At 47.7% G+C, this 15606-nt stretch overlaps 1 long non-coding RNA gene across 1 annotated transcript; it reads right to left on the bottom strand.

The window, feature by feature from the left end:
- Positions 1-1687: 1687 nt before the first annotated feature.
- Positions 1688-8389, bottom strand: LOC144220720 (uncharacterized). The gene is made up of 3 exons (XR_013331835.1): positions 7968-8389; positions 2480-2717; positions 1688-2066 (listed from the first exon to the last, which is right to left on the bottom strand). It is a non-coding gene; the product is annotated as an uncharacterized LOC144220720 (long non-coding RNA).
- Positions 8390-15606: the final 7217 nt, after the last annotated feature.

The following is a 15606-nucleotide window of genomic DNA, read 5'->3' as shown; positions in this document are numbered from 1 at the left end:
AGTGACGGCAGGGCTGTCCCCTCCTCCAGATACAAAACCGGACAATCCGGTCCGCACCGGACAGTGACTTCCCACCGTCGGAAAGTCCGGGACAAGTCGCAAAGCACCTTCCGCTGCTTGTGAACACGCGCGTGCGTTCAACCGGCGCGTCGAGCGCGGCCCCCACCTCTGCTGGCCGCGCCTTCTGCGTCGGCGCGAGGGCGGCCCTTCTCCGAGGGTCCTGGGACCCCGCGGGTTTCAGTCTCTGGTTGGCGGCGGGCCCCGTGCTGGCGGGAAAGCGGGGGAAGGGAGGGGCCCGCGGAAAGCCTGCGCCCCTCGTGCAGAGGGACTTCCGGTGGGACTTCGGTTCTAGAACCTGCCGGCTCCCGAGCGCTGCTTGAGAACTGCTTACCCCCATGGGGCGTCCTTCTGCTACGCGGGGGAAAAGTTGGGCTACGCGAACTACACCCTCATGGGGGTGGCGCAGTCCGTGTACACAGGAAGCTGGACCTTCATTAAGACGTTCCCGCCAAACGCCGGCGCCCAGCAGGTGAGCGGGCCGCTGCCCGCGGTTCTCCGGAAGGGCCCGGGGACGCCCGTCTCGGGTGGGTTCCGGGCAGGTGCCCCCNGGGCAGCGGCCCCCCCCGCCTTCCCCGGGCAGCCGCGGAGCAGGCAGGGTCCGTGCAAGGGAGCCACGCTTCGAGAACCTTCCCTGGCCCCAGTCCCGGACGCGGTGCTGACNCGCTGGGCCAGGGCTCTGAGCCAGAAGTGGAGGGTGTGCGCGCGTGCGTGTGCGTGCACGTGTGTGCGTGTGTATGTGCGTGCACGCGTGGGCCAGGAGCGGACGGCCCTCCTTCCACGCCCGGGGGTTTTGAGGCCAAGGTGTAAGACGGGCGGACCGAGGGGTCCCACGGCGAACACGGGGGCCACGGCCTCAGGACGTCTGGGAAGACACAGGCCAGCTTTGCGGGAACTTTCCGGAACTGACCTCAGGTGCAGGGGGTCAAGTTGCCCGGAACCTGCCTCTTCCCCCTGCCCCCTCATCCTGTGAGGNCCTCCATTCCCCCTCACCCCCAACCCCCTGAGGCCGAGCTCAGGGCAGCCCTCCATTCCCCCTCACCCCCGACCCCCTGAAACTGAGCTCAGGGCAGCCCCCCGCGCCCAGCGCCTCGGGCAGTGAGGACCCCCAGGGTTCCACTCGCTTCGACCGGGGTCCAGGGCTGCGTGTAGGAGCGGGGTCCACATCAGGCTGTGCCCTTCACAGCCCTCTGTGCTGCCACAGCAGGGGGGCCCTCGGACAGGTGACCTGCCCTCTCCAGCCTGTGCTTCCTTCTCATGTCGCTTCTCCATCAGCCCGGGATTCTCACCTCTGAAAACACACTGAGCACACATCATGTACACACACACACACACACACCCCGTACCACACACGTCACACCAAACACATACCCCTCACACCATGTCACACCACACACAGGTCACACCACATCCCCCACACACCCCCACACACCTGAAAGCGCGCACACACACATCATACACCCATACCACACACACAGGACCCAGGAAGGGAGCTCATAAGGATTGAGGGCCTGTTATGGCCATGCCCTTGGGCCATATGTTATCCCGATTAATTTTTGCAGCAACGCGAGAGGCATTTATCCCGGGTTATGGAAGAGGAAGCAAAGTCCGAAGGCCCCGTNAGGGAACGCGCCCCCGCGCTGCCCCTGTCGTGAGCCCTGGGGAACGCGTGCTCTGCGGGGCCACCGTGTCACAGCGCCGGACCCCGGCTGGGTGGACCCGACGCTCTGGTGTCCGTGCGGCCCGCTCATCTCGTTCTCCCCCCGGGGGGGACAGCTCTGTGCTCTTCCACAGCCCGTCTCTGTAAGGAGTGGGGCGCAGGACTTCTGCGGGGACGTCTGGCGGGCCAGGGTCAGGACCCGGACACTGAGGTGACGACCAGCAAGCCAGGCGCGCAGGGCGGCAGTGGGCGGTGCTGTCCGCACGACCTCCAGGAAGCCCTGCACAACCCGGGGCGCAGACGGAGGTCCCAGCGTCCAGCTCATCGTCAGACGTGCATGAGGAGCAACCTGGGATTGGGCACAGCGTGAGCGGTGAGGAGACGAAATGCCAGATAAAAGCTGCACTGTCTGGTTAACAGCAGGCTTACGAGGTATTGGAAATACGGACCCCCCCCCGCCCACAGCCGAGTCCCAAATCCTCAGACCCTTCGCTTCCTGGTTCCTCCCTGCTCCCTCCTCCTTTGCAATGAGGATGCGCCGAAGAACAAAGGAGGGACTTAACGCCTCTGCTCAGCTCAGGGAATGTACATTTGTTCCAGTCAGACCACTTTTTTTGCCTTTCACGGGCATAGGCGACATCTGGGTGAGGCTGTGACCTCTGTAGTCCCCAGCCAGTGAGGAACCAGGGGAGGGACTTGCGGGCTAGGAGATAAATAGTCTGCTGTACCGCCTGTGGGCCAGACAAATGCTCGTGCAAGTACCTTGATTAAACCCTCACTTCACTGCTCCACGTCTCCGTGTCCCTCCTGTGACTGGGGCAGTGAGACTCTTTCTCACGACAGAAAGTCCCCATATAGCGTTAGAGGATTTCCTGTTCCCTTGGCCTGGGGTCCTCTTCCTACACAGCGTGCGCTTTTAGCTTGGATGCCACTCTCTCCAGTGGGCTTCTAGCTCCTCTCCTTCCATGTAGGCACGTGAGTCAGTTAGGGAGGCTTTTGGCTGCAAGTGGTGGAAGACACAGGAAAGAGCAAGTTAAGTGGAGGTCAGTTTTGCTACAACAGGACGCAAGGACTCCTAAAACGCGGCAAACTATGCAAGATTGGACAGTTAATCGATGAAGGGGAACAGGGAGCCAGGGGCACAGCACTGGGAACCCTTATCAGTGACAGTGCTGATAACTGATGAAAGAACCTCATGAAAGCCGCCCTGTGGTCTCATGCACAATTGAGACTGCACCAATCCTACAGTAAATACAGTAGTCTTGTATCTCAGTTAACACCGAGAAAGGCCCAAGGTTTGTCTGAGGACTGGACAAAGGAAGGTCAGCCTGTGAGCAGAGGGGAGTTGAGGAAGGGGGCAGGTGTGGAGTGTGAGGGCGAGGTCTGACTCCAGGTGTGATGGGTGTGGCTCATAACACTCACTGGGAGGTGGGGAGGGGTGTGTGTGTGTGTTCCCAGGCTGGGATCGGCGGGGTGCAATCTTTCATGTTGACCTTGTATGTCTGTGAGTGGAATCATTCATCTGCAGACACAGCAGTTACACAATTCTCAGACTGATCCCGCATACATGAACCACACTGACACAAACTGTGTGTCACAACCAGTGTCGGAGCAGAGCTGACTGCTCCAACATGCACGGGGCCGTGGGGCTCCCACTCCAGTGGGCGTCAGACAGTCTTCCCGAGGCAGAGGGGAATGTCCCTGGGGCGAGGGTCCGTGGCCGTGCCTGTGGCCTTGCACATTTCCCGTACCACGAGTGACTGCAGGCTACTTGTCCCGGGTCGAGTGCATTTGTAGACTCTTTCACCTAGTTTGACTTTGCTGGCCCTCTGAAGTGGATAAACGCCTTCAAAGTATCTCTGCAAAAACCACGGATTGAGGTTGACGCTGATATCGCAAGTGCAGGTGAGCAAAGAGGAGAAAACACAGCGGCCATATGTCCTGTTCTCAAGGCAAGGTCTTCATCACAAGTGGATGAAAATGACGACAGCCTGACAAAATCTGACAATAACGTACTCTGACTTCAAAATTAGGAAAAATTATTATAAATGGAGATTTACGTCCATTCTTGTTAACTGTGACTCTCACTTTCTGTGTGCAGAGAGTCAACACCTTGGGGTATAAATGAATGCAAGTAGAGATCTATTGTAATTAGCGAGACATTGAAAACTAAATCAAAATATGGAGACAGGCATTTATAACTCTTTTGGGAAGGCTTGAAGTGTTGGGAGCCATTCTGAGCCCACTAGTCGAGAAAACTCCTGGTGAGGTTAAAGCAAGTTTGCATGATCTCTTGCCAATCAGATGATGACCGATATCCACCCCCACTCAATTATTTCTGCCTGAGCACCGACCCCTAAGGCATNTTGTAAAAATTCCTTTTTCTGATGCCATGTTAACATTTGACCTATAAATAAAGACACCAAAACCGACAGGACGGAGATGCTTGCCTGGTGATGAGAAAGATTCTCGGGGCTCTCTCACTCTCTCTCTCGCCGACACTGTCCATCCTTCAGGGACCCCTAGACCTGCTGGATCCGGCCTCCGGCAAGTGGCGTCCAAACATCNAAAATTCCTTTTTCTGATGCCATGTTAACATTTGACCTATAAATAAAGACACCAAAACCGACAGGACGGAGATGCTTGCCTGGTGATGAGAAAGATTCTCGGGGCTCTCTCACTCTCTCTCTCGCCGACACTGTCCATCCTTCAGGGACCCCTAGACCTGCTGGATCCAGCCTCCGGCAAGTGGCGCCCAAACATCGGACCTGAAGGTAATCTCTTTAAACTACGTTGTTTTCATTGCATTAATCAGAACGGTTAGTATTCCACCATAGGGTACCATGGACCCCCCTGTATAAGATAAGTAGGGTTAGCTGGTGGATAAGCAAAGAACTGTTTTTTGAGAAGTTATGGGCCATAAAGTGTCTAAGGAAAGGAGACTCTTTATAGATGTTATATGGAACATGCTTACAAAAAAAGGGGTAAAGGTGTCCCCTCAAAAAATTGCTTGATTTCTACGTTTTGTTCAAAAACTGTGTCCCTGGTTCCTTGAGGAAGGAACTGTCAGCATAGATATCTGGAATCAACTTGGGGACAAAATTAGACAATGTTATATTTCACAGGGACCAAAAAAATATCCCGGTTGAAATTATTTCTCTATTGGCCATCGTAAAGGGGGAGTTAGACTCCTCAAAAGATACTTTGGGAGTCTTCAAGCCCACCACCTCCCCAAATGATAGTAAAGTAGACTCGGGGACTGTCCCCAACTCCACCACTATGAAGGTTTCAAATTTAACATCAAACAAGTGGGCTTTCCCTGTTCAGACTACAGGGACTTTCCCTCCATCTGGGCCACTTCCTCCCATGCCACCTTCAAAAGGTGTAGGGCTCAGAGCCACCGTTAGAGAGGCTGAAAAAGAGAGAGATACAGATTTTGTTCACTGCTTCCCCATTGCTCTTGGGGAAGAATTTGATGAGGACCCTCCTTGGGAACCTCTTCCCTATAAGATTGTTAAGGAACTAAAACCTGCCTGTACCAAATATGGGCCACTCGCTCCCTACACACTTCCATTGCTAAAGGCTCTCATATCCCGCTGGATGACACCTTATGACTGGATGCAGGTTGCAAAAGCTGTCTGTCAGGAGGCCAGAATCTGCTATGGAAAGCGGAATATGATGACCTTGCTAGAAAAAGAGTAGCAATAAATAAAAGGATGAATAGGAGAGACATTACCCTCGATAAACTCCTAGGTGAGGTGATTTTGACACTGCTCAAGCTCAAATGTATCTTGACAAGGTCACCTTACTCTGATTGTAAGGTCACTTACAATCAGATTGTGCAGGTCACTGATTGTGCCTATAACGCATGGAGAACTTTGCCAATTGCAACAGGCAGGGCCGCTACCTTGGGAGAAATCCGACCACAATCAGATGAAAGCTATGAGGATTTTGTGTCTAGACTCACAAGCTGTTAGAAGAGTGATAACTAATGATGAGGCAGCGGACATTCTCATTAAACAACTAGCATTGAAAACGCCTCTTCTACCTGCCAATCTGTATTACGACGCATAAGAAAAACTGGCACCTTAACTGATTATGTCAAACAATGCACAGACATAAGTCCTGCCTTTATCCAGGGCATGGCTATCACAGCAGCTTTAAAGGGAGAAACATACTTTCAATATGTCAGGTCTTTAGGGCAGTCAGGAGGTACTAAGAGCGAAAAACCTTCCGCAAGGTTTAATTGCTATTCTTGTGGGCAAGTGGGACATTCCAGTAGGGACTGCCCTACAAAAAAGGCCATTACCTCTCTGCCAACCGCACCTGTTCCTCAGGTGATAAATAATAACAACATGCCCAGGACTATGTGCCCTAGGTGTCAAAAGGGCTTTCACTGGGCCAAAAAATTGTAAATCTAAATTTCACAAAAAATGGCCAACCACTGGGGACCAATCTCCAAAAATCTCAGGACCAGGGAAATGGATTGAGGGGCCAACCCCAGGCCCCGACACTAATTGGGGCAACATCCCTTGGCTCTCTCAGTCCGTTCGCCAATTCCAATCAGTCTCCGAGCTCTACAGAGCAACCCCAGGCAGCGCAGGACTGGACCTCCGTTCCACCACCAGCACAATACTAACCCTTGAGTCACCTCCTGTAACTATTCCCACCGGTGTAAAGGGGCCCCTGCCCCCTGGGGTAGTGGGACTAATACTGGGATGGAGCTCCATCTCCCTTCAGGGGATCCATATAATCCCCGGGGTGGTTGATGCTGATTATCAGGGAGAGATCAAGGTGCTGGTCTCTCCTCCTTCTTCCACCAAGCAAATTTTTAAGGATCAGAGAATTGCCCAGTTACTATTATTGCCTTAGTATCACATGGGAAAGGATGCCACTGATGCCCCCGGAGGAGAAGGAGGCTTTGGCTCTAGCGAGAAGGCCTTTTGGATGCAGGAGACTAAAGCCTCTAGGCCCATGAAAGTATTGAAGGTTCAGGGAATTCCTATTCAAGGACTTCTAGACACCAGAGCAGATGTCTCCTGCATGGCAGGAGAAGACTGGCCTTCAGCTTGGCCAACTCAGAAAGCTCCTGCTACTCTTGTGGGTATAGGACAGGCTTCTAACGTGGCAAAAAGCTCTCAAATCCTAAAACGGTCAGATGACAAAAACAATTCAGGAAGTTTTTGTCCTTATGTTATCCCTTCCATCCCTTTTTCTTTATGGGGACGAGACATTTTATCCCAAACGGGAATGTTACTTTACACCCCAGATGGCAAGATCACTAATCAGATGTTACAAATGCGGCTTCATCCCAACAAAAGGTTGGACCAGACACAACAGGGTATAATAACTTCCATAAATATAAAGCCCAAATTGGACAAAAAAGGGATTGGCCAGTGACATTTGTAGAAGGGGCCATTGTTCCCTTTGCTGCTGACCCAATAATCTGGAAGTCAGGCACTCCTGTTTGGGTAGAACAGTGGCCCTTAGCTTCTGAAAAAGCAGCAGCAGCAGCAAGACAACTTCTAGAACAACAGCTTAAGGAAGGACATATCGAGCCTTCTAGTAGTCCATGGAATACTTCCATTTTTGTTATTAGGAAAAAATCAGGTAAATGGAGATTGTTGCAAGATCTGAGAGCAATAAATGCTACTATGGAAAGCATGGGTTCCTTACAACCAGGACTCCCAAGCCTTGTAGCTGTCCTGGATGGATATCAGATAATTGTGAAGTTTGTTGACCTGGCCCTTAAACTGGTTAGGCAGGCTCATGACAACCTTTAATACAAGTAGATTACGGGCCGCACACTTAGCGTTCTGTGTTAACTCTGTGCGGTCCAGGCCAATAATAGACTCCCTTAATTCAGCTTCAGTGGTCTCGGCTGGTCTCTGTGTCTCTCAGCATAATATTTTGGAGGTCTCAGAGAGATTATGGAGACCCCAGACCTCCAAATTCCTGTCTCCTTCCCCTGCACCCTCCCCGGCTCCTGAAGATGCTCTAGGATCCGGGGAAACACTCTTATCTTTCCTGCCGCCCCGAAAACGGCCCCAGTTAATCTGTGGGAGTCACCTTTCTAAACCTCCGGAGGTAAGTCAATCTACCATCGGAATTCTGAATGCACGTGTGCTTCTGTCCGGGGGATTAGGTGGGAGGCTGGACGCAGCGACTTCCCGCCCCCGGGGCACCGAGGCGTCACGTCGGTGCGGCCACTTCTGCAGCCTGTAAACATGTTGTGTGGCCACTTCCGTACCTGTTCTGTCCTGTTGCCATTGTCGATGTTTTCAGTCTCCTCTGTAGGGATTCTGTGGGAGGGAGTGTGATCACCTCTAGCGTGGATGTGAGACTCGGTCTGGCTCGCCTGCCGGGTTCGATTCTGTGGCTCCACGGGTGGGCACCCTTAAGGTCCCAAAAAGTCTATGGAGTGTGAGCGGGTCTGTCTGTGATTCCGTGGTGAACGGCACACAGTCTATGGTGGCATCGGAATAGTTTCCGATCGTGAGTCACAAAGCTGGGACCTCTATGGCTAAGCATCACCTAAGTTCCTTCAGGACACAGCCAGACTGGCATCTGACTGGTCTCCTCATTAGAGAGGGCACCCCCACCTCTTTGGGAGCATTACGGGATTGGGACTGTACAAAGAAGGAGTTTTTGGAAAACTATAAAATTATGTAAATTAAAATGACTCACTTTTGATGTAGGGTGGCCTCAGCCATCTGCCGCATCTGGCATGTTGTAGCCAGATTCCCAGATTAAACAGGGACACTGAAAGAATGAGCGTCTGAATTGGATCGGGAGAAACCTCGAGAAGGGGACCTTATTGGTCTAACTGAGATAAAATCAGACTGAAGAAGACGTTAACTCTCTCTGTTCCTCTGCCTAGTAGATGTGAGGGCTTCTCACTCATTCATTTCCCAAGTTAACGGCTATAATTGGAGCCAACTGTGGTTACTCTACCTCGGGATGGGGACTTGAAGGAATATTCCCAAGAAGCTGCAGAAACTCCTTTTGTTTTGGGGGAAATTCCTTGTCTTCTCCAGACTGACATGGACTGCCTAACAAAAACAAAAACAAACAAACAAAAAAAGAAACCTGAATTCTGTTCCTCTGTCTGAGCTGACAAAATTTAAAACTGGAAATTCTCTTTATCTGCCTCCTGCTGCCACCTTGCATCTTCTGCCTTCCCTTCCCGTCCTGTTTCTGCACCAACTTGGGTGTGGTCTACATAACTGGTTCCTATGCCATCCTCAGTGCCTCGGGCACATTGGCTCCTCCTCCCACCCTCGAGGCCAAGGAGCAACATGCACTTCCTCAGAAATCTAGGTCTTGATTACTGAACATAGGTTTGTGTTTTTAACTTCCTATTGCAGAGAGNAAGAAACCTGAATTCTGTTCCTCTGTCTGAGCTGACAAAATTTAAAACTGGAAATTCTCTTTCTCTGCCTCCTGCTGCCACCTTGCATCTTCTGCCTTCCCTTCCCGTCCTGTTTCTGCACCAACTTGGGTGTGGTCTACATAACTGGTTCCTATGCCATCCTCAGTGCCTCGGGCACATTGGCTCCTCCTCCCACCCTCGAGGCCAAGGAGCAACATGCACTTCCTCAGAAATCTAGGTCTTGATTACNTTTCATGTGTCTGTTGGCCATCTGGATGTCCTCTTTGGAGAAGTGTCTGTTCATATCTTCTGCCCATTTCTTCACTGGGTTGTTTGTGTTTCAGGCGTGTAGTTTGGTGAGTTGAAGGGAAATCTTTAAAGAGGAATTTTTCTGGNGAGTAAGGCTATTTGGACCCATTGGAAAACATGGTTTGTGCTTACTTTGTTCCTGAATTTACCATCTAGACAATTCTTGCATAAACAACTCTCAGTTGGTTACTAAGTCCTCAATTGGAGACTAAGGTTTCCTAAGAGTTAAAATTCTGCTAAGTGTACTTAAGACTGATGGGAAATAAGGAAAGCAACCCTGTATACAGGAAAATGAGAGATATGTAAGAAAGTTATTTTGTCCTAAATGAGACTGATTATTTAGAGAGAAATGGCTTTGGGACAAAGTTTAAACGCAAAGGAAAATTGTAGAAGGTTCATGAAGGGANTGCTTTTCTCTCTGTTCAAAAGACAAGGTTTTCTTGGATTGTTAACCTGCTCTTGATAAGATAATGTAAACAAAGGTTTTCTCTTTTGTCTGCCAAGAAAACCAAAAGTTCTAGGTTTCATCTTTATCAGATCTTTGACTATTTATTTAAAGGATGAGGGTCACCCCTTTCAAAAACATAGAGGTGTACTTCACAGATATATAACCAAAGGATTCAGCTCTTAAAGTTTCAGGCATCACCCCATGGACCCATCACTCTGGAGTTAAGTAGGCCAACTCAGAAGAGACCTCACCCTGGTGAGGTGATCCAGATCCAGTCAACCAGCTTAAACTGATCTTCAAAAGGACACTGGCCCCTGAGATCTCCAGCCCTGCTCCACCCACACCCAGGAAGCTGGCTGGTCTATGCACTGCAGAAGCTTGAGGAATCACCTGTCTGATAAGATAAACTCTCCTTACTCCTTGCCCAGAAAGCTGGGGAAACAGCGAAAAGTTCCTGTTTACATTTACCTTCCTCTTATGTTCTGTTGGTATTAATTGCCTCTAATCTAGGCCCCATTTGTAAGAATAGGGCTCATGGAAGATTCTGTTAAACTAACGCTTCCTTGGTAGGATGATTATGAATTACAGGTTGTCCAGGAGGTTAATTCTGCTCTCATGCCCAAGGCGATTCATTGGAGCTCTAATATTAGGCATTACTGCACTGATCACCATCATAGGGTCTGTGGCTGCTTCCACTGTCTCCTTGTCCAGGAGGTACATACAGCCCAACACGTTGGGCTAGAAATGTCTCTTTTGCATTGGCCACTCAAGAAATAATTGACAGGAAATTGGACACTAAGGTTAATGCCTGAGAAGAGGCAGTACTGTTTACTGGAAATGAATTAAGTTTTCTAAAATCTCTTTTAGCCCTTCGATGTCACAAGGAGTATAATTGGATCTGTGTTACTCCTCTCCAACATAATGATACCACACACACTTGGGAGAATATCCACAATCACCTACTTGGTATTTGGAATCATTCTAATTTTAACATTGATGTCCAAACCCTTCATGAACAGATTCAAGCTATTAATGCATTCTCTACCTTTGTCTCTCCTTCAGAGGTTGCAACCTTATTTCTACAAGGACTACAAAATTTCTTTAGTGCTCAGGGACTAAATTCACTCCTGACAAATGTTGGCATGGTGGCTGGAGTGTTGGTGCTCATTTTGTGTCTTGTTCCCTATTTCTTTAAAATAACTAATCGAAGCTTTCACAGGGTAAACATTGAGCTACACACCCTTCTTTCAAAAAATAAGAAAGGGGGAGATGTTGGGAGCCATTCTGAGCCCACTAGTTGAGAAAACTCCTGGTGAGGTTAAAGCAAGTTTGCATGATATCTTGCCAATCAAATGATGACCTATATCCACCCTCACTCAATTATTTCTGCTTGAGCACTGACCCCTAAGGTACCTTGTTGATCAATATCAGGAGTGACTTGTCCCCTTATTCTGGCCCTGGTCTGATGATTGCACCTTGTGACAGAACTTATTGTGGGAACTTCTTTCTTTGATTATGGGAACAGACATCGTGTCTCCAGCAGGTCCTGTTTCCTTCCATACTTTCCCTTGAGCTATGAACAGGCTAATGACCCTTACTCATGTAAGATTGACCTTTACATGTACAATTCTATTTCCATGGTTGCATTAGTCCAAGATGTTCATATAGCTCAACATGTAAATCAGCTAACCAAAAATGTCTCTCATGCCCTAGCTATTCAGGAAATCATAAAACTAGACACAAAGGTAAATGTACCCGAAGAGGCTATTCTATGTATTGGAAATGAGCTAAACTCTTTAAAGGTATGGTTGGCTCTCTGGTGCCATAAAAGATAGAGCTGGAAACTCAAGTCTTGCCCAGAGACAAAGAGCCTAACTTAGAGAGAAGGAACAGATAAGGGCAGAACATAAGTTACCACATATACCTTTGCTAAGTGATGACGTGTAGCAACCCCTTCCCTAAGGCCCTACATTCCACAAACACCTTCCCTTACCCTGGCAGCTGTGATGAGGATGGATAAGGGTATCTATAAGCCTATGACTTAATCTTAGTGTTATTAAAATGTGAACACCCTCTTATTTTCTTAGTCAACCTCACTATAATTGGGGCAGTTCTGCAAAAATACTTCTGTGAAACCTGTTTCTGTACATTTTCCAAAAACATCTTATCACAAAGAGTTATCCATTGTAAAAATTCCTTTTTCTGATGCCATGTTAACATTTGACCTATAAATAAAAACACCAAAACCGACAGTGCAGAGATGCCTGCCTGGTGATCAGAAAGATTCTCGGGGCTCTCTCACTCTCTCTCTCGCCGACAGCGTCCATCCTTCAGGGACCCCTGGGCCTGCTGGAGCCGGCCTCTGACACTGAAGTTACATGCTGTGTAATCTCATACCTTGCAAAATTCCTCTAAACTCAGCAATAGTGCTGTTGAAGCCTCTTTTGAATTTTCTTAGTAAAAAAACAAAAACAAAAACAAAAACCAAGGACAAAAAGCCACACCAATTAGTCAAATATTTTCCATCCTACTTTGGTAAAAATCGATGAAAAGAAACAGAGGAAACAACGTAGCATATACACAGTGTTACTCTCTGTCCTCAAACACTTTTGGAAGATGCACGCGGGTATCATGGAAGACGGGGAGACACCAGTCGTGAATAAATCACTCAGTCTTGGAGGTCAGCTCTACTGTTGGGTAAAAGTACAGATGTTTCTAACACGTTCAACCTAATGGTATTTGCTGAATGCAGTTTCAATAATGGAACACACCAAGGACAACTTCATTACGGATCTACTGAAGACAGATGTGGTAGAGCTCTCTTCTGAACAGCAAACTATTCAGTTAACAAAGCAATATTTTGTAAAAAGAATACGTAAGGGTAAAGAGTGATATTCTGCCCAATTACCAACAACAGTACAAACTAGGGTTCTGACACATACATTCATTCACAGCGTTATTCTCAGGAAGGTGGCCTTTACCATGTTGCAATACTTTTCCATTCATTCATTCATTCATTCATTCATTCATTAAATGTTATACCTATTTTTGAGAGAGAAAAAGAGAGAGAGACACAGCATGAACAGGGGAGGGTCAGAGAGAGAGGGAGACACAGAATCCAAAGACAGGCTCCAGGCTCTGAGCTGTCAGCACAGAACCCGATGTGGGGTTCGAGCCCACGAACCATGAGATCATGACCTGACCCGAAGTCAGATGCTTAACTGACTGAGCCACCCAGGCGTCCCTGCAATACTTTTTAAAGACATGAGAAATAAATATGAAAATCTTCTGTAGGAAAGACGCGTTTGCTGTTTATCAGATTGCTGAGTACTTGAAAGGGTTGTCAAATGTAAACATCTCTATATGATTGCTGAATGGAATTGAAACACGGTACCCAAAGTCAGAAAGTGCAACTAATGATTCACTTCAGTTTGGACCTACCATGCTTTCAACTATGACAATGATTTAATATCAAAAATAAGCTGAAACTTGGAACCTTATCATATCACGAAGTGTCACACCAAACACAAAAAATAACAAATATTTCATATTTCTTTCACTAAAATATAATTATTAACATATTTCTTATGATAGCACAGATTTTGTTTCTAAATTAAAATTACTTTTAAATATTTATTTCTCTTATCTCATCCTTCAAAGTGTTAATTTTTGCCTTTGTTCTATAATGTACGCATCTTCAGCGGTTGTGTGTATATAATGAATGAATACATAAACACGCACAGGTATTTTGTATTTTTTCAAATTGTTTCAGCAAATGAGAAGGTGATCAGAGAAAATGAAATTGGACAATGCTATTCCAGACCCGAAATGAGAGTCACTCTACTACCCTGACAAGGGCCAAGGCCGATTGAGAAATTGCCACACCAGGGAAGAGGGAAAAACCCTTCAGGACATCAGACGATCTCACCTCTAATGAACCCAACTTTAGAATACACAGACACCTTTAATGATTATGACAGCTAGGTGTGCTTTCCCCAAACCATTCCAGAGAATATTATTTCTCTGGAGGAGAAAATAATATTTACACCACCTCAAATTCTGACCTCCAGCATTTGTCAATAAAACTTTCCCTATTATTTTTATATTTAGTCTAAATTCACTAAAATTTCTTTTAATGTATATTAATTTTTGAGAGAGAGGACAGAGCATGAGCAGGGGAGGGGCAAGAGAGAGGGAGACACAGAATTGGAAGCAGGCTCCAGGCTCCGAGCTGTCAGCACAGAGCCTGATGCAGGGCTTGAGTTCCCGGACTGTGAGATCCGAACCTGAGCCAAAGATGGACACCTAACTGACTGAGCCACACAGGTGCCCTCAATTCATCTAAAAATTAAATTCATGTTATGTGTGCCTGGCATATTGTTGGTACCCAATAAACAGTAGCTATTACTGGACAAGTTATTATTATAGCGAACTACTGATTCACACATGTGTGGTCTCTCTCAACTCTGGAAAATTCTGTACAACACGATGGTAGGATGATGATCACTTACTGTTGGATTATGGTTTTCAGTCCTCGTAGGTCCTGATAATCCAAGAGCACAGAGACTAGAGCAATACCTTTCTCTCATCTGCTTCAGTACTAAGATGCCCGACAGAGTGTACACTCAATTAGTACAACCACATTCTCTGAGAAAAGATATTTTAGGTTATATCTTATGCAATTACTCATAATCGATGATTTTTAGGCCATAAAATAGCAATTTCACATGGGTTAGTCTAGTGATTTCCAGTGCTTGCTAAATAACCTTTTCTGAAATAACTCACTTAGGGGAGAATTTTAAAGGTTCCAGTAAGCAATTAGTTGGAAACTTCTTGGAAAAAAAAAGATACTATAAATTTTTCCTTCCAGCACAATCTCTTCTTTATAGATGAGGGGGAAAAATTCACAGACATTGTGATTGCTCACGTTGATTTGGAGAGATAAGGCCAGAGATGAAGTTCAAGTACGGATGCAAAGATTTTGCCTCTATACCTTTTGCCCCAAGATTCAGGCATTTCTGGGGGCACCTGGGGGGCTCAGTCAGTTGGGTGCCCAAGTCTTAATTTCGGCTCAGGTCATGATCCCACGGTTTGTGAGATGGTGACCTGCCTCCGAATCTAAGCTGAGAATGCTGAGCCTGCTTGGGATTCTCTCTCCCTCTGTCTCTGCCCCTCCTCTACACACATGCTCTTTCTCTCCTCTCTCAAAATAAATGAATAAAAATAAAAAATAAGATTCAAGCATTTCTGATTTGAGAACTAACCTATTCACCAATAAGGATTTTTGAGCCTCCACCGTGAGGCTAAGGAGGTAGGGGATGCTAACAAGGGAAATACAAAGGAGACCCAACCGTGGGACGTGGGTGACCAGAGCATGACTGGGGGTCATGGACACGAGGGAGGCAGGCTTGGAAGAGGTCTTGGGACCAGAAGCCAGCACCCACGTCAGGCTTCCAGCTCTGTGAAGGGGACAAGGGCCAACGTTCCAGAAGCAGAGCATGAAGGATGGCGCTGGGAAGGCGGGCAAGCTTCATCGTGGTAACTCTCATTCCCACTGATTCCATCATTTATAGCTGCTTTCTCCACGCATTTTATTTCACAGACGGGAACACCGAAACCCCCAGAGTAAAGCATCAAGTCCAAAGTCATCAACCACGCACCGTCCGCATTAGGGCAAGATTTTTCTTTACACGTAAAGTGTTGATTCCAAGTCCTATGGTATCTCTGCCACTTTTTCCTGCTGGGAAAGGGTGCACTCCC

The sequence above is a fragment of the Crocuta crocuta genome, unplaced genomic scaffold, assembly GCF_008692635.1.
Source record: "Crocuta crocuta isolate KB4526 unplaced genomic scaffold, BGI_CrCroc_1.0 scaffold129, whole genome shotgun sequence".
Taxonomy (NCBI): Eukaryota; Metazoa; Chordata; class Mammalia; order Carnivora; family Hyaenidae; genus Crocuta; species Crocuta crocuta.
Note: the sequence above shows the minus strand (reverse complement) of the source record. Positions and strands in the feature narration are given on the sequence as shown.